At 39.7% G+C, this 20,621-nt stretch overlaps 1 long non-coding RNA gene across 1 annotated transcript; it reads right to left on the bottom strand.

Annotated features, from left to right (window-relative positions):
- Window positions 1-8,019: 8,019 nt before the first annotated feature.
- LOC147653942 (uncharacterized) lies at window positions 8,020-10,299 on the bottom strand. The gene is made up of 2 exons (XR_015284095.1): window positions 10,169-10,299; window positions 8,020-10,091 (listed from the first exon to the last, which is right to left on the bottom strand). It is a non-coding gene; the product is annotated as an uncharacterized LOC147653942 (long non-coding RNA).
- Between the last annotated feature and the right edge of the window lie 10,322 nt (window positions 10,300-20,621).

Below are 20,621 nucleotides of genomic sequence, written 5' to 3'. Positions count from 1 at the left end.
AATGTTTTCCATCTGCTCCTATTTTCCTCAGATAACGTCAATGAAGTTTCACAGATGGAGGTACAGACAGCAGGCAAAATTTACTTGGGCAAAGTAATAAAACCAACCCATTACCAACAAGTTTGAGAAGAAAACAATGGTAGAACTATGAATATTTATTTATGACTTCTTAGTTCAGATGCTAACAGTCACTGTAATGTATCATATAGAACAATTAAGGTTGGAAAAGACCTCCAGGATCGTCAGGTCCAACCATTAACCCAGCCATGTTCTCCAGGTGTCATTATTTTTCCAGCAATAGTGACTTTTTTATTCCTTAGATTTTGCTTTTCTTCAAAGTAATTTCTAGGACTTATGATATATAGTAAACACACTGTGATAGAAAGAAGTGAGCTTGAGAAGATGTGTAACATCTGTGACCATACAAACAAATTTCCTTCACTATACTTAAAATGTGAAAAATCACAGGAAGAAAACAATTAATCACCATTTAAGAGCAAATACTGCCAGCAGTAATTGCTGAAAGAACTGCAGTTGAGGCAACTGGTGCCCAAGTCTCTTGATAGCAACTGAGGCTGGATTTTAAAATAAAAGAGCACTCAAAAGATGCTTTGAGTTAGAAGGATGGCACATAACTCCACAAGATACCAACTTTCTCTCCTACTATGGCTTGACAGCCCAAAGAAGATGAGGCTGTGCAGTCAGAAGTTGGCACACTGGGCTGATATGGGGGAAATGTGGGTTCAGATATCCTCAGAAACGGCTCCTGCCGAGTGCAAACCCCAGTGGTAGTGTTTGGGGCAAGGAGACAACCATCAGCTCTTCCTTTTCTGATGTGTACTGTAAAAGAAGAACATCTTTTAAACATTCAGAGTTCAGCAGAACAGAAAGCTTTTTTTTTTTTTTCATTGCTGCTGCTATTCTTGGCTCCTACAGCTGCAGAGAAGAGTTTTGGGTATCTTTCAGATTAAGACTTAAAACTTCAGTTTCTGGGACAAAAATAGACAAGGTATTTTAACACTGTAATTCCATGTAACAAATGCTCTTGGTGGAAGCTAATGGCACTGTAAAAAGTGAGAAGCAATCTACTTTGTATGAGGTGACCATAACTTTATGCCTTCCAAATGATAACTTGAATTGATAATAATAAATGCTAATTTGAATTGATGTCTGTGGATCTGATGGATCACATGCAGTTCCAGACAGCACCTAGATCACACAGGAGGAAGGGGTAGCAGCTCAATGTGCTGGCACCTGTGAATGAGAGGGAGCAGCATCGGTGGTGGAGCTGCAGGTTGTCTTCCCAACAGAGCATCCTGCGAAGCTGGAAAAGGCTGGCTGCTCTACTGGAATAGCCATCACTGTTTGTCCACAAGGAGATTCTGAAAAAAACAGGGTTGTTTTTTTTTTGTTTGGGTTTTTTTGCCTAGCAGCAGTAGAAAAGCACCCACCAGTCCTGCCTCTGACTCCCCCCACTGCACTGGAAAGCAGGTCAGGAGCACTGGGCACCAGCCCAGGCTGGGCTGTGTGGGCTGTGGCGTGGGCTCATGGCTGGGGATGCTCCACTCTCCACTCTAGTCAGAGGGCTGCAGACTAGCCCAGGAAGGACTTATACCGTTAAAGTGTACCTTTTTAAACTCAAAACCCAAGACATTTTGTAGTGATATTTTTAAGGCTTGATGATCATCACTTTTCCCCATTTCTGCTGGCGAATCTCCCCTTCATCACCCTACAGCAAATGCAAACGAGCACTGAGCAGCTGCACTCGTGTCTCTCCTCACTTCATGTCTGCTTTGGTGTGACTGACTGGTAAAGAAGGTGGGTAAACAAACTACATTCCAGCTGAAATTTCCCTTTCATCAGGAACACTCCCAGCTGGACAGATGCTGCCAGAGGCTGACTCTTTTATGCTTCCTAAGCAAAGAAATGGAACTGATTCAGTGGAAAGGATATTGCCCTACATACTTGCTATTTAAATAGCTTGCAAATTTAAAAGCAGTCTCTTGATAATTTTTAAAGTGCTCAGTGGATATGAAGTAAGTAATGCAAAAATAATTTCATCTTATTAGGGGATTTCAGTGTGCACCAGGGATAGTAGGCATATAGTAAATTCACTTGGCAAAGAACATTCAAAACCAAGACAAATAATAAAATACAGTGTCTGCAATTCCCAGATTTCACTCTAAGACACTGTTTTGATAAACAATAGTGCTTAGGTAAACTATTGTCTGTTTTAAGTTCAATATATAGCCATAATAGAAGTCATTACTGGTAGATATTCAATTTTATAGGGTTGTTTGTTTTTTTTTTGTTGTTTAAAAAAGAAGAGAGGGCAGTATTGGATAGAATGGAATGCTTTATGGGAACATCTAATGTTCAGACTGTTAAAGAATAAAAGCAGTTTTATGGTTATATTTTTACATAAACTTTCAGGTCCCAACTTTTATATTGATTTTAACAAAATTTAATAGATCAGTTATCCTGATTATAATTGAAAAATTCCACAGCTATCTCTGTCCACTTGTTATTCAGCAAGTTTGCAATAACTAAGATGAATTTTAAAGCCAACCTCCCAAAGCACAACATATGAACATTCTCAGTACCTGGAACTCAGTTTTTATTAGTGCATCTTTTCTCAATGTGGTAGCAAATCACACCTTCCACAGCTTCTTTGCAAGTACATTGATATAAAAACTTGAATTTGAATTTATCTATCATGTCCTGAAATTAGTAAATGTCTGTTTTGAAGCAGCCTAAGCAATGGCATCACTTACAACATGTAGAAGATAGAATTCAGCACAAATGAGTCTATGAGAAATTTTACGAGAAAAAAAGACAAGCATGAATTGAACAGTGTTTAGACAAAGAGTTGGAGAGAAGATGGAGCTATAACCTAAATATTTATATTAAATAGAAAACACTGATTTTAACTTCTGACCTGAATTTTCTTCTGAAAAGCTATCCACAAGGGTAGGGACACCACAAGGGAGAGATATGTAATACCAAGAGGAAGCAACATGGGGGAAAAGGGAAAAAAGTTTCATTCCAGGATAATTGAACGTTGTGTAATCAAAGGGAAAAGCCCAGTATATTTATCTTTGGCAAGGAACATATCTTGTGTTTCCAAGGCAGGACTTTGCTCAGTGCCTTTCACCACACAGACCCTCTTCTCTTCCACAAGCAAGAGGGGAACAAGCCACCACACCTCACACCTCCCCTCTGCTTGCAGCCAAGCCACCTCCATTCAGCTGGGAGCTGCGAGCACACCTCGCAGATAAATTCAAATTCAGCTGGCTGCAGTGGCTGCTTCAGGCACACCTCAGCACTGCCCCAGCTCGTGTGTGTCCCCTGGCTGCTCCTGTGACAGTGGCTGCAGCCCTGTCCCCTGCAGCTGCCCAGCCATCAGCCAGCACTGCCAGCACAGCCCAGCACAGGGCTCCTGGCACAGCCCTGGCACTGGGGCCAGCGTGGGGGACACAGGCACTGCCCTGCTCCTTCTGCAGTGCTCTGAATGCACATCCTCCCTGAGCCACCTCAAGTGCCAGCCACAGCTCTCATGTGCCAGCCACAGCTCTCATGTGCCAGCCACAGCTCTCATGTGCCAGCCACAGCTCTCATGTGTCTTCCAGCCCTCTCTGAGACACAAGCAGCCCCAGGCTCACTCTGCTTCCACAGGCAATTTAATTCATGAAAAAGGTGAGTCCTACTATACTAAAAGAAATAGGAAATAAATAGGAACAGTGCCTCTAATGGTCCACATGAGTGATGAATTCGTTGCTTAGCTCAATTTTAGGTGCTTCCTTTACCATTCTCACATCTCAAGCACATCTTAGTTTATTTCTTACCTCATTGATCCTTTAGTTAACTGCACTTTGCAGGTATTCCCTAACACACTGAGGCATAAGGAAGTGGTTCACTGCAATCAAGTATGATTACCTACAGAAATCAGGACACTCAGAAAATGTGAATTTGCTTGTTTTTTTAAAGGATGGAAATAGAATTGAATAGTATTATTGAAGTAGAATAACATGGATTGAAAGTGACCTCAAAAGATAACTGGTCCAACCTTTTGTGGAAAAGTGAGCCTAGCTGAGCTTATCTAGCACTTTGTTCATTTGTCCCTTGAACAATCCCACCATGTCACATGGGGTTATTCTGAATTATTGTTGTCAATGTAAAAAAAATCTCTTCTATGGAGATGAAACTTCTCCCATCTCAACTTGCACCCACTCTCCCTTGTCTTCTCCAAGTGACTTATGGTGAAGGGAGAGCCTCAGTACTCCTTGAAGTACTGGAAAACTGTGATAAAGACCCCTGAGAACAACCTTCGCTTCTCCAGAGTGAAAAGACCTTTCGCCTTCCCTTATTACCCCCAGGGCAGGTCCTCCAGTCCATCTTTGGACCCTTTCCAGTCTGTCCACCTCTTTCTGAATTGTGAGGAGCTGAACTGGACACAGCTCTCCAGGGGCAGCCTGACACCTGCTGAGTGTGAGGATCCCATCTCTATCTCAGCCAGCCGTGCCCCCGTGGGTGCAGCCCAGGATCTGATTTTCCTCATTGCTGCAGCCCTGCTCTGCTGGCTCAGGGTCACCATGTGGAGCACCAGGCACACAATTCCTGTGCTGGGCTCTTTGGTTGTGTCAGCCAGTGCAGGAGCTGCCACTTGCCTTTGTTACACCTGATGCTGTTATTGCTGGCCCACTTTCCAGCCTGTGCAGGTCTCCAGGGAATAGGAGGCTCAGCACTGAGAACAGACAGGTTGCTCTGAATTCCAGCACTAGAGGCATGGAGTTGAGCTGGGATCAAGCTGTCAGGGTAGCACAGCTTTTTAGAGTAGCCCATGTTTAACACTGAGATCAAGCAGCAAAACGAATGGTTGGTGCCCTCCCTCCATGAACCCCGCTGGCATCTGGTGTGTTTACAGCATCGGTCCACAGAATGGGAAAAAGATTAATTCATTAAATTTAAAAGAAGTGTAAATCAATTCCTGTATTGTTTTAATTCCTTTCACACTCTGTGATCTCCAAAGGAAGGATCTGGAACTTCTCTAGTGTGTTGAGCTCTGTTTGACAGATGTTTTGCAGGAAATTTAAGAGGTAAGTCATCTTGCTGCTGTTTTAACTGAAGCATAAACAAAAAAGAAGAAATCTGATGTACCTAATGCAAATAAAGTAACTTAGTCACAACATTTTAAAACTTCTCTGCTCCTATCAAAGCATAGCAGGATCAAAAAAACCCCAAAGTTTCAGACTCTGTAAAATGAAATTCATGGCTTGTTTAATGGCATATAAAACTTATCAGTTTTATGCTTTAAGTCAGAATTTAGAAAGAATAATGAACCCACGAACCTACACCATCCCCAGAAATAGTATTATTCTTACTTGTCCTAAAAACTGGCAGGGTGTCATCTCATTTTTCCATTCTGGTACAAGCAGACAGAGGATTAAAACAAGGCAAAAACCAATCTTAAGTAAAACAGACATGGCTCAGGGCTCAAACCAGAGACAGATCAGTTATCTTGTGACTCCATGCTCCAAAAGCCTGGTAAACAGAATCACTGTTTATTGCACAAACCTTGGGCTTGCAAAAACCCTTTTCAAAGATTTATATTTTAGCCTTTTATTTTCCTTATAACATAATTCATGCTATTCTTATCTTTTTTTAGGTGTATGAAACCAAATAAATAGCTTTAAAAAATTTACAGTGCATCAAGGTAATCAATATCCTTCATCATCAGTTTATGTTCATGCACCCCTTCCATCTCAACTAAGAAGGATAAACTTTTCACAGTTATTCAAATGGTTTGCAAGCACTGACATCCTGTTCACTGTTCAAGTCAGTTCAGATGCAGCTCTGAATTTTAGGATTAAATGCGTCCATTACAGAGGTTGCTATGGCAACAACTATACTTTATAACTGAAATGTTAGTTTCATTACAGACTCCCTTTTCTTTTCCTGGTCATAGCCAGTAACCAGCTCATCATGCCAAGTGTTTGGGATATGCCAAGTCAACTGATTTAATTTTGGTCGTTTGCACAGCATCCACCCAAGCATCCCTGAATTCTGTGTTTTGTTTTGAACACAATGCAATACACCCCTGGCCTGTGCATACCAACCTCATCTGTGTTATATATTTTGATTCAATATTTAACGCAGGGTCCAAAATTTAAGCTCAGGTTGTTTTATAGGTCCCAATTCAAGCAGAAAGCTTGGAAAACTTTGAAAAAGAAGGACCATACAATTCTGAACCAATTTTTCTTCTGACTTTAGTGTTTCATCTGTTTCAGAGGCCTCTGAGAAAATGAGATAGGCAGATACTGCTTGGACTTCAAGCACTACTGATTATCTCTGCATCATAATTCAGTGCTTTTGCTGCTTGACAATCTCATGATATTATTTGCACTCACATGGTTCCCTTTTCCCTCCCAAATCAGTAGAACTCAAACAAATGTCCTTGGTTTCCAGCTGCTAAATGAAATGGTTTGTCTAGGGTGGTTAACTGAGAATTGCAGTGTTTAGTAGAGTTTGTGGCATTTAAAACTGGCAAAATCCTGGTGAAGAAAACTGCAGCAGCTCCCTCAGACCTTCCAAGTAAAGGCTGGTGCAGGCAGTCCATGGTGTACCAGAAGGATTTGGCTGTAACCCATCATCCTCTCTACATTTAGCTGTTCCCATTCTCTCTTTCCATTCCCTTCCCTCTCCCCTGTCCCCTGTCCCCTCTCTGGCTGTCAGGAATGCACTATCTCAGGTCAGCACAACCAGTTCTGCAGCTGCTGCAGCTCCTGGGAGCGTTGCAGGGCCAGCCAAGGTTTGGCACCCAGCTAGCAGCAAAGAGGCAACGCCTGCTGCATCCCAAGAGCCTGGCCAGCTCCATCTGGGAGCTCCTGGGATCCCTCTGCCAGCACATCTCTGCCAGCACTGCTGCTGTCAGCACCTGGGAAGAGACAGAGCCAATGACATCCTCTGCTGTGTCCCCCTGAGCAGCACCACCGTCATTAATTCCTTGGCAATGAGACAATCCTTAGGAAAAAAATCATCACACCTATCTTAATTAATTTGCCAATCTTTGTATTAAATTTTTAATCATACTTATTCCAAGCGCCTTTTGTTTCAGATTGAGTGCTGTTTTTAAAATGCTCACATTCTGCTGATAAAAATAATACAATGTGTTTCTTCAAGATGATTGGCTATGGCAATTCTATTAATAACTTCTTAATGAAGTGCAAGGTTTTTAATATGTCTTAATCTAAGCTGTGCTAACATTTCAGTGTAAGGGGAATTAATTCAGGAACTTCAGATATGGTTTTCATTTAAACAAGATTCAGTGAGTGATCCAAGATTCATGCATCCTCACAGTTTTCTACCTAAAAAGGAATTTTACAAGAGAAGGCTTCTATTTTATTGTTTATTTACTTTGAAGAAACAAAAGCTATCCATTAAAAGGATAAATTCATATTTTTTGTCAGGAGCTTGAACACAATGTTCTCACTCTTCCTTTTCCTTCCCCCAAACAATGTTCTAGACATTGCTGATACACAGCCATGGCATTCACAAGCATATTAAAGTTATTTACAAAATTGTTGGAGGCAGGGAAAGTCTCGAGTACATGTCCCAGAACACATTGCCTTCAGAAACTCTAGTTATAAAGTCATTTCCTCTAGTTCAATCAGAGTCCTGAAATGCTTCAAATGGCACTGTATAAACAAAGCAAAATATTAAACAACATCCTCCCTGTTTCCCTCAGCAAGTGAATAACTCTGTATTTCCCAAGGCTTCATAAGACCTGGAAGAAAATGAAGCTCAAAGATTAAACTAGGACCTTGAGAGAATAACTGCAGAATATTGCCACACTACATTTCAGCTTCAACTAAAAACCAAAAAATTAAATTTATGGCTCACAGATGAGTGCTTGCAACTTAAAAATACTGCTGCATCTCATTTTGACTTGTTCAATGGAAATATTATCAGCACTGTCTATTAATTCATATATCTGATCTGTTCTGTGACAGGAAAAACCAGTTTTCTTTCTCTTTGTAAGCTGGTTTTATTAGATGATAGAGGAAATGCCAAGGGAAGAAAAGAAAACTCTACAGATAAATAGAAGAGCTCATGTGTAAAAATAGTTTCAGGAAAAGCAAACCCCACAGGTTTCAGTTCTGTTCAATGGATCCAGCCTGAAACACACTCACATCAATCCAAACAAAAGAAAGAAAAAAATAAAAAAGAACAAAACAAAAAACAACCAATGGCCCCCCAACAAACAAACCCAAACCCTTCCCCCAAACCACACAATAACAAATAAGCAACAAAAGGCTTCAGCTCAGGTGTGACCCATACCATAAATTCAGATTTTATGCAACCAGGATAGTTCCAAAGACATTTTTCTCATTAAGCAAATCCTGAGTATGTTACTTCCATATTCTTGAGCATAATTCAAATGTGTGTCAAAAATAGAAGGGAAATGGCCACACAGTGCAGCATAGATGACATTAGTGAAGCCTCTTAATGTTTACTTTGTTTTTCCTTTTATCTTAAATTATTTTTTATCTGAAGAGATCTTCTGCCAGAAGACTACAAGGAAAATTGCAAAGGGAAGTTATCATTTGCCTTATCCTTTGCCAAAATATATCTCTTCTTGTGGCTGTGAATGAATTTTCAACAGTTAAGTGGGAAAATAAAGGTAAAACAAAAAACCTCAATTCCTTGCTCTTTTTGGTATTCCTTGCATTTCTTCTTCATGGCAGAGACAACTGAATTTTTTCATATTAAATTAAAATTAAGTTTACTTTTAGAGAAGGGTAAGTAAGTCAGTGCCAAAGCAGAAAGCCACAGCTTCACAACCACTGATCTCAGCCAGCAGTCTCGACTTGGTCAGTGAGATTTTGTTCTCACCAAAAGTCAGCCAGGAAGTTGCAGTACACATAAAAGATGAAGAAGCTCAGATGCAAAACCAGAGCTTTCTGATGGGACATAATTTTCACCCACAACTACTATTATTTATATTATTATATTACTATTATTATTACCCACAACTGCTGACTATAATTATTAGCACTGCACATGTGCTCAAAGCTGAGCTATATAGTTATGCTTTTACATCCCACCTAAGGATGTGTAAATGCAATGTAATTATTTATATACTAATTTATTAAATGGTGTTTTTTGGTGGGGGGAATAGGAAATAGTCACCTTTTGCAGTAAACCTGAAAAGAAAAACTATTTAAAATGGGGAAATGATAGCTATATCTCTAAAAAAAAGTGCCAATTCCATAATCCAAGATAATCTGGATGTGAGGAAGTGTAACAGTTTGAATAACTTCACATCCAGAGCTCAGTAGGATGAACCTGTTCACTGCTTTCCTTAGAGGCAGCTGGGGGGAGTCCCTGGAAAAGGGGTCCCGCCGTGCTCCTTGGGGTTCAGGGCAGCCTTAAGCAGATGGGGCAGGATGGGACGGCCTCAACTCCAGCATTCCATCGAGTTTTGGTCTCCACAATATAACAAGGATATTTAGCTCTTAGAGAGCATCCAGAGCAGAGTAACAAAGATGGTGAAAGTCCTTGAGGAGAAGCTGTGTGAGGAGGGGCTGAGGGCACTGGGTCTGTTCAGCCTGGAGGAGACTGAGGGGAGACCTCACTGCAGGTACAGCTTCATCGTGTGGGGAACAGGAGGGGCAGGCACTGATCTCTGCTCTGTGGTGACAGTGACAGAGCCCAGGGAATGGCCTGAAGTTGTGTCAGGGCAGGTTTGGGTTGGATATCAGAAAAAGGTTCTTTCCCCAGAGGGTGGTTGGGCACTGAACAGGCTCCCCAGGGCAGTAGTCACAGCACCAGCCCGACAGAGCTCAGGGAATGCTCAGACATCACCCCTCAGGTACATGGTGTGACTCCTGGGGTTATTATGCAATGCCAGGACTTGGACCTGAAAATCCTTGTGGTTCCCTTCCACTCTATGATTTTATGATTCAGGCATGCACATTAAATAAACTCAATTTTTCAAAGGGAATAACTCTGAATGGTTTCTTCTGAACACAAGTAGGCACTCAAGGAACAGAAAGAAGAATCTGTGTTGCAGACTCCCGTTTCAGACAGCCCTGGAGAGATAAGGAAAAGTTCACTTTTTATGTAATTTAAATAAAAATTAGCTGGGATTCTATAGAGAAAAGCTTACCTCCCCTGCTCCATCTCCCATTCACATCTGCAGAGGCACCAGTGACTCACACTGCTGCTCCCTACACAGTGCAGAGCACCTCACCAAATCCTTTAGGCCAGTTACAGGAGAAACTGTTGTCTTCCTGCTGTCTAAAGAGAGGATAACTCATTTCAATATATTTGCACCTATAAAAGACCCTTTCTCTGCTGTCATCTAGCAAAAAGCTTCTGTCTAGTGACAGTGACATGGTAAATCTTGTAAAGCGACTGCCTGCACATCCACAAACAGGTAACACAAGGCATCACTAAGCGGTTTTTACTCAGATAAACCTTTTTATATGGGTTTCCAGGAAGCTTACTGTGTGAAAGTGAAATCTGTCTATGCCCTGACAGATATTTTCTGGGCTTGGGGCAGCAAGATGTGGGACAGATGTGAGCAGGGCCACACTCAGGATTAATGAGCTGCCTCAGAAGCTGCGCAGCGATGGGTGACTCATTCAGTACTTCGGTGTTCACAGGTGGGATGCATCAAATTAAATGTAGAGCTTTTAGGGCATGAGTTTTCAAGTAAGAGCCTGAAGTAAATGACAGAAATTGGCCCCCAAAATTATCATTTATTTCCTTTCACTGGAAAGATGATCTATTTTGTAAAGCTCTTAAATAAGTCAGATGAACCCTGGGTGATTGCAGTAAGAATATGCAGGAGGGAGAGGGGCTTGGAGTACCTCTATTTTTATGATCTCACACTTGTCTTTACAGATGACCTGACTGTGATGTTTAGCTGCCTCTGGATATCACTGATTGAGTACTGGAGAAAGAGCATCTTCATTAACCTTGCCCCCTACCAGAGATAATCAGCCCAGGTGATTAAAAAACACAAACTATAAAGATAGCCTTCATGTCAGCAGTTTCAGTGGCTGTTTCAGAATCTCTCATGCAAATAAGAATTTCATAAATGTGGTCTTGAAGCCATTTTAAATCCTTCTGGTTACTGCTAGAGTCAAATATTAACTTTATTAATACAATTACTGGAAGGGATAAGGGGAAATTGTAGCTGCTTTTAGTAAAACACAACGAGCCAATTTTTATTAATGTTTTGTGTGTGAAATTATGACAATGTTGAAATGATCTTCAGCCTGCCTTTGAGGATAACAAAAAGCACAGCAGCAAATGCTGAGTACTTGAGATATTCTCTCTCTGCTCTGTGATTTTTCATTTCACAGACACTTATGAATTACCACAGTTATTTCACAGCCTCAGTACCTGTTCTCAACAGCATTATGGAAGAAATATAATTTCAACCCCTCTGGTATGGTGGATGTGCACTTAGCATGAAGAGCATTTTAGGTATTCCTTAATATATTTGTATAGGGTTAACTTGAAGTGCAAAAGAGTCTGAGAAACCACTGGAGTGCGACAATGCAGCAACAGTAGAGGATGTCCTTCCATCAGAAGTGGGCAAGTGTCAGATCTAACACAGAAACACCACGATCTTCTCAAATCAACCCAGACAACCAGGTCACTTCAGCATTCTGGTGAAACTCTCAGCTGGAATAAATGGGCAGGATCTACCACAACCTACTTCTGTTTTTTGCCCTCAGCAGTGGGGTAGAGCCTTGACTCTAAATCAGTGTTGTATAATGTAATCAAATCTGTTGTATGAGTTAATCCTTTACCCAGAGGGAATGCATAAATCTCTGTCACAAGGAGAAAACAAGTTTGTCCCATAACATCTCAAGCAGAATACCAGCATCCCTGCACTGGGACCAGGAGGGAGCACACAGCAGGGCAAGATACATAAAAAGGAGGAATATTGCTAGGATGAGATTTCTGCCTGGGATCCACTTCTGCTGGATGACTCTATTGCAGCAAAACAGGAAAAAAGGTTCACTCATGTATTTACAGGAATTTCTTTTTAATCTGTGGTCAGAAAGTCAATGGTCAAGTACCTTTCCACTGTCTGTGTGATGGGTTTTGGTAGCTGTGAAATTACACACTGTCAGAGGTGAGGGAGGAGAACAGGATCTGTTCACCACTGCTGGTTAAATGAAAACCCAAGAGCACACTCTAGCTCACACTATGAAGTTTGCTTGTGGAGCTACACTTTTTTATCTTGGACATCAGTAAAACTTCACACAGTCTGACTCAGAAGCCTTACTAATGTTTGGAAGCTGGTTTCTCTGATGAACCCAGTATTCAAGAAAATATATATTGCAACACCATGGAATATGAAACTTCTAATTTCAAAATCCTTAAATGTTTTTTTTTTCTTTTTTTGGTGAAGCAGGCTTCTTCTTTTAGCTTCTCAGTATTGATCCTGTTACCAATAATGGAACAGATCTATAGTTAAATCTTTTTAACAAGGTTCATTCTTAATTAGTTTTCTCTTAAATTTAACATAGAGGCATTAAGGTAGTCATTTCCTTTGAAGTTAAACAAAAATATTTATAACTGTTTTCTCCAGAGCTCACAGTAATTATATTGAATTTTTTATTTGGTGAGAAATAGTTGCAGGAATTTGATAACTTAAGGCACAATCTTATGTCTTCATTTATCCAGCTCTGGTTAGCATAACTCTTGCTTCCATCACCTCAGACAATCTCTGATTTCAGAGCTACAACTGGCCAAAAAATGTCTGCAGAAACTGTTTGTAGATGACTGCTTTGATGGTACTTTTCTAAGAGACAGTGGAACTTCACAGTTGTGTAAAAATGATAAGAGAAAAGAAAAATATTCACAGAAGTCAGGGAAACTCAGAAACTCAGCAAACTCTCAGAATGTCCTAAATGAGCCTAGTTGTACAGAACCAAAAAAAATATTTTTCACTTTTCAAGAATGAGAAATTTACAAATTACAAAACCTAAGAAAAGAGGCAAAAAATGCCTAAAACAAACAGTAAAATTGATAAAGGAATTAAAGCTTTCCACCTATGCCAAATTATAGGCCAAGTTGAGAGAATAAGATCTTATTAGATATTGTTTGCAATATGGAAAAATGGGCACCCTGGAGCCAGTCAGTGGATTTTAGTCAATTAATTGGAGCAATTCCCAAACAGCATTTCTTATTTCCTGAGATTTAGGAAAATATTTCTGAACAAAAAATCTTCATACAGCATAACAAATTCAACTTCAGTAGGTATTGCCTGAGAATGGGCCGCTTGAGAAACATTACTTCACATTTAAATGAAGCTCAGGAGAACTTTTGTTCATTAAAAGCCCAATTAATTTCTTAAAATATGACATTTGTTTCAAAAGCACAACTAGCACTGGAATCAACAAGCTGGCAATTAAGTACTTACACCTTTTTCAGTACAATGATAAATCATAGTTTATTTTACTAACAAAGGGATATTTTCAATAAACATGAAAAAAAATCATGCCAAGTGCCATGAGAAAAACATAATTCTGGAGATTAGTTGATAGCTAATCATCAATGCTGATTTTGTTTCCCAAACATGAGCTCCACATACATTTCTTGTTTCAAGAAGGTAACTGATTTGTACCAAAGCCTGACAATTTTGAAAGTTAATGTCTTTTGATGATGTAAAAACTTTCCAAATCAAAGGCCTAGGATGATTTCCTATTGCAAAAAACTGGACCATATTCATTTCCTAAAACACTAAGTTAGAAATGGAGCTGTTGCAGATTTGAAGCATATTAAAACAAATTCCACTGAAAGGGGACAGGGGAGGATGTATTCCTCCTCATCATCATCCTTCATACCAACATCACTTTCTGAGCCTCTCACACCACAGAAAAAAATGTCATCAGGGAAGCCCCTGTGAGCAGCTAGCAAATTAAAGAGCAATTATTATATGAATTATGGACCCCAGCTACATCTCTAACACCAACCATTAATTGCCAAAAAACCCATCGTGTAACAGATACAGAGAGGGGAAAAATCAAAATGTCTAGTTTTTTGCTGGTTTTCCTTACAAAGTGCATAGGTTAACCACCTTTTTAGTAGTCTCATAAAGAAAACATCAAATTGTCTGCACTAAGGTAGACTCAATGCCATATTTAGTGCATTTAAATTACAGCAGCAAAGATGTCTGGTTTGTCACTGGCAAGTATTTTGTTCAACAGAAAGCTGCACACAAGGACATCTGCTAGCCAAAATCTGGCATCAGTAAGTGACCCTTGCAGACATGCAAAGACATGCAAATGACAGATGAAGCAAAGAAATGATGGTGGGAATTGGCACCACTTCGTGGCAGTGGCACTGCTCATTTTAGGGTGAGAAGTAGCAGTCTGCTGCAGCAGCCAAACAGATCCATTTTTCTCCCTTTGCATGAAGTCAAAATGACCACGCTCCCATGGGGAACAGGAGATGTGCCAAAACAGGGGGGAGATAAAGGGCAACAAGTCTGACATTTTTGCCTCCAGACAACCTCAGGCAGACAAGAAGCAGCAAATTAGGGAGACATCCTGGGGTGCAGCAGCAGCAGCAGGTCCCAGGTGACAGCACCTCGCAGCGATGCTTCTCGGGGTCCTGCAGAAGCTGGCAGTCTCAGGCCTGTCACACAGTGTCACCTGCTGCTTCTTTTGTCTTTCTTTTGTCTTCACAATACTTGGTCACCCCAGATCAGCCAGCATTTCCACTGCTATTTGTTGGCCTGGCTACAAGAAGGCTTTGTGCTTAGCAGATGAGAACAAGTCTTGTGCCAAGTCAGATCCCAAACCACAAGACAGACTCCTAGCTTTGGAACAATGTGTCACTTTTGGAATAATGGGTGTAATATGTCTCACGTCAAATCCATGTCAACGTCTAAGTCATGCTAGCCAAACTTCCAAAATTCACTAGTGATTTTTCAAGATTTATAATAAATCCAAGCTCAGTGCCAACAACAGCCAACAGTAATTGTTTGAAAAATATGTGACTGGGGAAGGGTAAAACAGAAATTACTCTTGTTACTAAATAAGGGAACTTCTCATGTTATAATTTGAATAATTCAGTGCTGTGACAGAAGTCTAATGTAAAGATGGGGGGAAATTCTCTCTTTTCTTTCACCCTCACTAGACTGAATTGCCAGTCCTCCTCTTGTTTTGTACCCCAAATGACATAAGCAGGGCAGGTGAATAAAAGTGAAGTATCTGCAGCAGAAAAAAGTTGGCTTGGATGGTTTTAGGCCTAAAATAATTATTTAACAGTGACTCAACACATCTCTTCCCTGAGAAGGAGTAGTGCAGCAATTACAATAGGTAGTAGCTTTTTTTATTTTTGCATAGAGAAAAAAAATCCTGATTAAGATAATGTTCTGGTTTTAGCTGGGATGGAGCTAATTTTCTTTACTGTAGCCAGTTTGGGGTTGTATTTTGGATTTGTGCTGCAAACAGTGCTGACAACACAGGGTTGTTTTCATAACAGATAAACAAGTAAGAAACAAAGTTACTGCTTACTTCCAAAGCTATAAACAACATCTGAAAATTAACATCTACTGACAATGTCCCTTGAAGATACTTTGAGTTGGCTTTTACTATACCATTTAAAATTAAATATATTCTACTGCAGTCAAGAATACAAAAGGATTAATAGCAATATCTTTCCTTGTTTCCTCATGTCATATTTGTATTTCTGGGTAAGACAGAGTATGGATATCCCATTTAATATTTATTATGTTGTAGAAAAATAATGGTTAATCTCAAAAGTTATTTTGAATTTTTTATTGCTTACCCCCCATAATGCTGAGGCTGAAGACAGAATAGCAAAGGATACAGATACTCCAACACAAGTCATTCCTTTTTCTAAGTTAAGTTAAATTGGAAGAATTTAATATCACTAAGAGTTATGGAGGGTTTTAACCATGGATAACACATTGTTTCTTGTATGACCAATTATTCCCTGGGTACTCAGATACAGCACTTGGCTTTCCATACCTAGAATTTATATGAGATTTAAAAATCCTTAAAAATGGACAAAGCTGCTTCTGTTATATCATTTGCTTCAAGACAAAAGCAAAAAATCTCAAACATTGGCTTTGAATTTTTTAATTGTGTAACACAGGCACAGGACAGTGAAATGAGAAATCCAATGATTACAGAGTGCCAAGTAAGGAACTTGCCTGAGCTGACACATTTTGCACTGTGGTAGTTTCTTTCTGTAGATCAGGTGTTCAAGCAAGGTGTAGCTAAGTAGGAGAGCCTGTTTCTGCTCTAACCTCAGAGGGTATTCAGATGAATTCATGTGGAGGTGCAAAAACAGTGGAACATATTTAGGAACATTTGCTGAAGGGTTCCCAAAGTTTTTGAGAAGAGCCAGATGATAGCAAGACTCAGATATTTTGTACTCCCACCTGGCCCCAGCTGCAGACACACAGAATTCGCTCCTGTTCATGGGAACAAAATGGCAAAGAGGAAAATGCAGAGTTGGGAAGTGCCCACATCCTCCATCACCCTTCAGGAGTGCCATTTCATTGTGACAGGTTATGTAAACATATTCAAAAAAACACATCTTTTTCATGATAAACCTATGTCCTAAAAAGCCAAGATAAAGACAGGAAGAATAAAAAAAATGCAGAGTGAGGTGAAATGATTTACACAAGGAATTAGGAACAGTGTTATTCCCACCATATTTCAAACTTTCTGGTTTTGTTTTTGACCTGAGAAACCCTTTCATGCTCAAGGTTGTCTCTTTTCTGGTTTAATAAAATCGGATTTTGTACATGTATGCAGACTTTTCCATGTAAATTTTGCACTAACCAATTAGATAAAACAATCCAGTAATATCAGGCAGGGATCAAAAAGTTTTTGGGGCACATTCTAACACTTTATCCATATTTCCCCATATTAATCATGTGTCTTTTAAGACAGTGAAGAGATATTTCTGAGGGATGAATTTACAGTGTTATTTGGACCACTTTTTCCAACTAACTGTTCAGGGGACTCTGGGTATGGGGGTGAAGGTTGTTAACAACTGTTAGTGTCTGAATTGTAGTGAATTGTATACCTAAAGCTACCAAAATGGAAGGATTCAGCTCAAAATGTGAGGACAGCAGACAGAGCAGAGCTAAGCTCTCACATGAGAGACAAATACATGAGTATGACACGTTCAAAGCAGGCAGGGATTACACCTGTTTGCAGCCCATGCTTTCTTGCTGTAGCACAAGGTGATCCTGCACCTTGTCAGAAACCTTCAAGGAGCTCAAGATCAGCTCTCAAATGCCTGGTGTGCTGCAAAAAAAAAAAAACCCAAACCAAAACAAATTAGGACCCAAATAAAATTCCTAGCTGGATTTTATGGAATTTGTTTAAAGTGAAACAGAATCAGCCCCCAAAACTGTCATGCAGGACAACAATAAACTGAAATATCAGAAGAGTTGAACCATCCAGACAGAAACTATGGCACAGTACAGAAAAGTCAAGGGTTAAACCAATGAATCAAAAACTTCATGGGTTACTTTGCACAGGCTAAAAAAATCAGAACAAAATGGGGAAATCACTATGTTTAATTTTAAAGCAATACTTGGGGAGGTGAGCTAGGTATCCATAATTAGGCAAGCGTTTGAAGTAATTGCCCATTAAGGCTTGCAAAAGAAAGACAAGACTGATAACAGTGAAATCTGCAGAATTTCTGTATAAAAACCAAAGGCAAAAGGGATTCCCAAAGAAAATGTGTTTTTTGGGGGATCTTTTTTCATTATTGTTGTGTTTTAAGTGCAGAAGAACCAACACACATCAGTGAAAAAGATGCCTATTAGGTGATCATAGCAAGAGCCACTGGCTTGGAGGACATCATTGTATTGATATGCTGCAGATCACCTGTTTTAAAAGGCAGTTTAAAAAAGCTTTGCACAATATGCTTTAGGATCTACACTGAATTAGGATTGATTTCTTTAATGGCCACAGTGGAGCAAGAGAAAAAGAATGACTCAGACAAATGTGGGTCCACACAACCAGAATTATATTTTATTAAACCACTCTGTACCTGCAGAGTACTCCAACTTGCAGGCAAAGCCAGTATTAGGTATCAATTGATTTTTATATGCTGAAATGCAACTTCTAAGGGCACCCCACTGCACTGTAGCAGACTGAGATTTTGTAACCCTCCCAATTAAGTGAACTGTACTGCATAGGAAACCCTGAGAAGTCATCATAAATCAATAAACCAAACCATAACTAAAAAAATTCTTAAATAGTAAAGATCAAGATAATTCACTATGATGCATTAGTTTATAATAAGTCATAATTCTAATAAAATTAATGAACAAACATTCATTAGGGGAAAATAACTCAATCAGACAAGACAAAAAAAATCCTACACCATATTTCCATAATTATTATTCCATAATTATTATTCACATTTCCTCATCCTCTTAAATCCCATTAAGTGTATACATTTTACAGGAGAACTCTAATATCAAAATATTCAAGGGCATGCAATGAAACAATTATTTTTTAACAGAGAGTGGCAGAAAAAAAATTGTATTGTAAAAGAAGAGTTAAGGAAAAAGGAAGCTGAAAAACTGAGTATGCCTTATTGTGTTCACAGTAACTGGTTGCAGTCCTTTAACCTCATCTCCCCCATCTGGGAATTAAAAGGAGGAAAAAGCAAGCAAGTGCATTTCTCCCAGGCAGTGGTGTTTGTTCAGCATTTAGAAAGACTGCATAAGATTGGATCTGGCTTCTATAGATCCAAATGAAACTTTATCCCAGCAACCACATGGCAAAGGGGAAAAATAAATATGTCAAAAATAAAATGTGCCCTTAAAAACCAAACCTGCCTGGGGATCTTGCTTGAGACAATGAAAGCTTTTTCAGAATCCCAGAACCACAAAACATTCTGAGCTGGAAGGGCCCCACTGGTGCTTTCAGGGGAGCCAGAAGCAAGATGTTCTGTCAGGGAAGAGGGATCTGTACTACTCTGAGAACTCACTGGAAAGCCACAATCAACACATTTCCTTCAACAGAGGTGACACAGAGCATGCTGGAGCCATTGTAAGGGCTGCAGTGGAGAAAAGCACAGGGAGGAGATGTAATAGAGGAGAGTATAAATAGAAATCACACATAAAGATATTCACAATGGGTATTTATAGTAACTAGCGAAGCTTTCTCTACATCTATGTCACTCTGTTCACCTTAAAAAGAAACAAAACAAACAACAAAAAAACCAAAACAAAACCCAAAAACAAACAAACAGACAAACAAGAGCTTTAGATTAGGCATTTAAATAAATTTACATAGAGTACTTAATCAGGTTGCTTAATTAGAAGCTACCCAGTTTTGTTTGAGGTTTTAATCTGATTGCCCAGACAACCCCCATCCTTCTAGCAGCTCGTGGAAGTGTGCCTTACATAGCTGTGATGTCTCCAAATGACCACGAGACCTCTGCCTCCAGTCATAAATATAATGAAAGCTTGTGGCATCTGTGAAAAACTTTACTTGATATATTGAGAAACTCCTAATGAATAATGGCCATTTGCTTCCATTTTCAGCTCATTAGAGGAGCTGTCCACGCTAGAGCTTTGCTATTTATTTGTCAAGCCAGAGTGTTATTCCTGGATATTACTTCAACAGCAGCCCTTCTATATATCACCACTTCCATAAAATGCTTTACATCACAACAAAGAGTTTCCACAGTGACTGGTCCTAATACTCTTGAGCTATATTTGATACTCAGCTTGAGGTCAGTCAGAGGTTTTCATGGGAAGCCATATGTCACTTTCTAAAGAATGGTGTTTCTTCAGATCTCTTCAGGTGGAAGATCTCTTCAGCTTTCTTCAGCTTTCTTCAGATCTCTCCAGCTTTTATACATGGAGCCACTTAGGAAAAACTGTTATCCCAGATTTTTAATAATGGCTACCTACAGAAAGAATGTCCCCGTATTAACAGACCTACATGACCAGATCTAGGACCTATGTTAATTCCTTGGACACGAGGAAAATTCACTGTCCTACAGGTGCAGAACATCACAGCAGCTGACATGGCTTAACAGAAACACCAAGAAACCCCAAGAAACCCCCCCTGCACTTCTGATGGGAAGGTTCATGGCCCACAGTTCTGGACTACTCTCCTTCTGAAATACCTCTTATTTCATCCAAAGAAAGGGAGGGAAAAGTAAGGATTTGTACTCATGGCAATATTTGATTAGTTTAACACCTGTTCACTGGAAATTAGAAAGTAGATGGATTTTTTTTATTGAGACTGCTGCATGGCCATCTGAACATAAAGATTTTTACCACTTCTGACTTGAGTCTGGTATAAACAGCTGTCCTAGAACAGAATGACTCCACTTTACATTAACACACCTTTGCCTCATGCCTGGATTTCCTTTTTGTAAGGTTTTCTACCTGGAGGTGCTTAGAGAGGCAGCAGAAGAGTTACTTTTACTTAAGAGAGATTCAAAAAATATATCAGGAAATACATTGAAAAAAAAAAGAAACAACAATCTAAAAGAAAAGTCATTTTCCAATAGTAAAGCTAAACAAGTGCTCCCTAACTACTAACTGCACATGCTGCTCTCATGAAAGAACAGTG

Source organism: Cyanistes caeruleus, chromosome 3 (genome assembly GCF_971803275.1).
Source record: "Cyanistes caeruleus chromosome 3, bCyaCae1.hap1.1, whole genome shotgun sequence".
NCBI lineage: Eukaryota > Metazoa > Chordata > Aves > Passeriformes > Paridae > Cyanistes > Cyanistes caeruleus.
This window is presented reverse-complemented; position numbering and strand designations above follow the sequence as displayed.